Source organism: Notolepis coatsorum (assembly GCF_963971535.1).
Source record: "Notolepis coatsorum genome assembly, chromosome: 3".
NCBI classification, from domain to species: Eukaryota; Metazoa; Chordata; class Actinopteri; order Aulopiformes; family Paralepididae; genus Notolepis; species Notolepis coatsorum.
Window position 1 is genome coordinate 185,831,455 of NC_140167.1, and position 3,373 is coordinate 185,834,827.

A 3,373-nucleotide genomic window follows, 5' to 3' on the forward strand; every position below is an offset into this window, starting at 1 on the left:
CTGGCCTGGCGAGCGTTAAGGCGTTTAGCCCCTTGGATGTAAGCCAAGTTCTTATGATCAGTCCAAACAATGAAAGGATGTGTCGCCCCCTCTAACCAATGTCTCCACTCCTCCAGTGCCAATTTGATTGCCAATAACTCCCGATTACCCACGTCGTAATTACGCTCGGCTGGTGACAGACGGCGAGAAAAAAAAGCACACGGGTGCACTTTCCCATCCTTTAAGCATCTCTGAGAGAGCACCCCCCCCACCGCGATGTCAGAGGCATCCACCTCCACAATGAACGGAACCTCTGCGTCATGGCGGATCAATACAGGAGCGGATGTAAAACGACGTTTAAGATCGCAGAAGGCCGACTCAGCCCTAGGCGACCATTCAAAGCCAGGGAGAGAGGCCTTAGTGAGAGCTGTTAATGGATTGGCTAAGGCGCTAAAGTTGCGAATAAAGCGCCTGTAAAAATTTGCAAAGCCCAAAAACCATTGTAACCCCTTGAGCGACGAAGGCCGTGGCCAGTCCAAAACTGCACTCACCTTGGCTGGATCCATGCGCAGATCGCCCTTCGTCAACACAAAGCCCAGGAAGGACACGGTGTCCGTGTGAAACACACACTTCTCAGCCTTAACGAATAGTTGATGCTTGAGGAGACGGTCTAGCACCTCCCGAACGTGCATTTGGTGTTGCACCATATTGCGAGAAAAAATCAGGATATCATCTAAGTAGACAAACACCGACACCCCAATCAAGTCTCGCAGCACGTCGTTAACCAGGGCTTGGAAGACTGCCGGAGCATTAGCCAAACCAAAGGGCATGACCAAATACTCATAGTGCCCATTGGGTGTGTTTAATGCAGTCTTCCACTCGTCTCCCTCTCTAATCCTGACCAGATTGTATGCATTACGTAAGTCAAGTTTAGAAAAGATCTGTGCCCCCTGTAAGCACTCAAAGGCCGTGTCCATGAGAGGTAAAGGATATCGGTTCTTGATGGAAACGTCATTCAATCCCCTATAATCAATGCATGGGCGCTGATCCCCATCTTGCTTATCAACAAAGAAGAAGCCAGCGCCGGCAGGGGAAGTGGACGGGCGTATGTGCCCCGCAAGCAATGCCTCCTCTATGTAGGTGTTCATGGCCAAGGTTTCGGGGCGTGAGAGAGAGAACATTCGCCCGCGAGGCGGGGAGGTACCGGGTAGAAAATTAATGGGACAGTCGTATGATCTATGAGGCGGAAGTGCTTTAGCACGCGTCTTGCTAAAAACGTCCGCCAGGTCGCAATAGATCTCAGGCACCCCTATCAAATCGGGATTAGAGGGTAGATCAGAATCTGCCACGCTCTCCACTATCCTGCAGAAAGAGGGAGGAGACAAAAGGGAAGAGGGGGGGGAAGACAAGGGTTTGGGCAAACTCCTGCTGACGATCGACTTGACGTCGGCCGCCGTTGAGAGTTCGCCCGTGCTCCAATTAATGATATGAACACATGACGACAACCAGGGATGACCCAACACCATGACAGAATAGGGGGAAAAGATGACAAAAAATGTAACCCATTCCCACTCCCCACCCGCCACCCGGATGTGTAAAGGAACCGTGCGCTGGGTGACGCTCCCACTGCCCAGGGGCCGACCGTCCAGGGCGTAAACCGGTAAGGGAACCCCTAAATCCTCGACTGGGGTTCCCCACTCCTTCACCAATCCCACGTGAATAAAATTGCCCGCCGCCCCTGAGTCAATGAGAGCCTTAGTTCCCCTAATGTCACCCCCACAGTTGATCGCCACCTCAAAAAATGTACGTGAATCAGTGGGTTTGGCAGGAATGAGCCCACCTGCTGGCGCTTTCTCGAAGCCTGACGGCGCACCTTCTATTCCCGACTGGCGCCGAGCCCATACAGCCTGGACCCGACAGCTGCCGAAGCGGTGACCGGTGCGATCGCACCGGAAGCAGCGTCGCTCTTTGATGAAGCGCTGCCTCTCGTCGTCCGAGAGCGACAGCGCTCCAAGCTGCATGGATTCATCACCCCGTGGCCCACTCGTATAATGCATGGAAGTATCAACACCAGGAGAAGAAGGAAAACATACCTGGGTGTTGTTGACACGCTCCTTCTCCCTCTCCAGGTGCCGATTGTCCATCTTGATGGCGGTGTTGATCAGCACTTCCAGCTGCTCGGGGATCTCACGCGCGGAGAGCGCATCTCGCATCCGCGCTGAGAGTCCCCTGACGAACAGAACCACGCAGACGTTCTCCGCCCAAGCTGTCTCCCGAGCCAAGATCCGAAAATTGATAGCGTAAGCTGCGACCGTGCGGAGGCCCTGCCGGCAGTCGAGAAGACGACCGCCAGCCTCGAAGATCGAGAGTACCCGGGAAGTATCGAATACTCTTCTCAACTCCCGGGTAAAGGCGTCCAGACTGTCGCAGATTATCGCTCCCGCCTCTAATTCCGCCGTAGCCCAGGAGAGAGCTTGACCAGTGAGCAGTGTGATAATATACCCTACCTGTGCTGTCTCCGATGGAAATGATCGTGGTTGCAGCCGGAAAACGAGTAGACACTGGGTGATGAATTCCCGACAACCATCCGGTGATCCATCATAGCGAGCGGGCGCCTGCAGTCGTGGCTCGTGGGACCGTTCCTGGACCCCGAACACCCCCCGACTCTCCTCTGCTTGGACCGCTGCTTCTCCCGTCGCCGACTGAACTCCAGCCACTCCTTCTTGGGCTTGTCGGGCTGTGGCCAACGCCGACTGCGCCACCGCTTGGGATGAGCCGACGATCCCGTTGAGTCGGACTAACTCGGCGCTGACCAGCTGTTGATGTTCTTCCATCCGTGTCTGGGCCGCTCCCTGCGCCTGGAGCATCTCCATGATGACCTCCATGGAATTCTGATGGTCAGGTCTTCTGTCAGGAATGGAGGTAGGTGAATTCCAATGGGTGAAGGCAATCACAGAGACGGAGAGTGTTTACTCTTGAACAGGTTCGACTTTAATAGTAAGAACACAGAGTAAATTCTAAGAGAGACAAGTGCTAAATAGCACAGGCAGGAATAAGGTAAATAGGAGCTTATTGGAGGTCCAGAGTTGAACCGTCCGCGTTATCCCCGAACGCAATTAGTGAAGACCTGACAATGAACAAGCAGAAGACAGGTAGGTTACATAGACACCAAAACCAACATTCCACACACACCCCCGTGACAGCCAATCAGGAACCACCCCTAAGTCACAGCACTAATTGACAGGGAAAGGACAGGTGACAAGCCCAGTGACATATGCCAGGAATGTGGGTGGTCATCAGTCGGTGTCCAGAATGTAACATGAAATGACCACTTTCCAAATCATGTTCCGTTCATTTTGTGACTCGAGTTTGAGTTTTTTTTCCCCTCTGAATT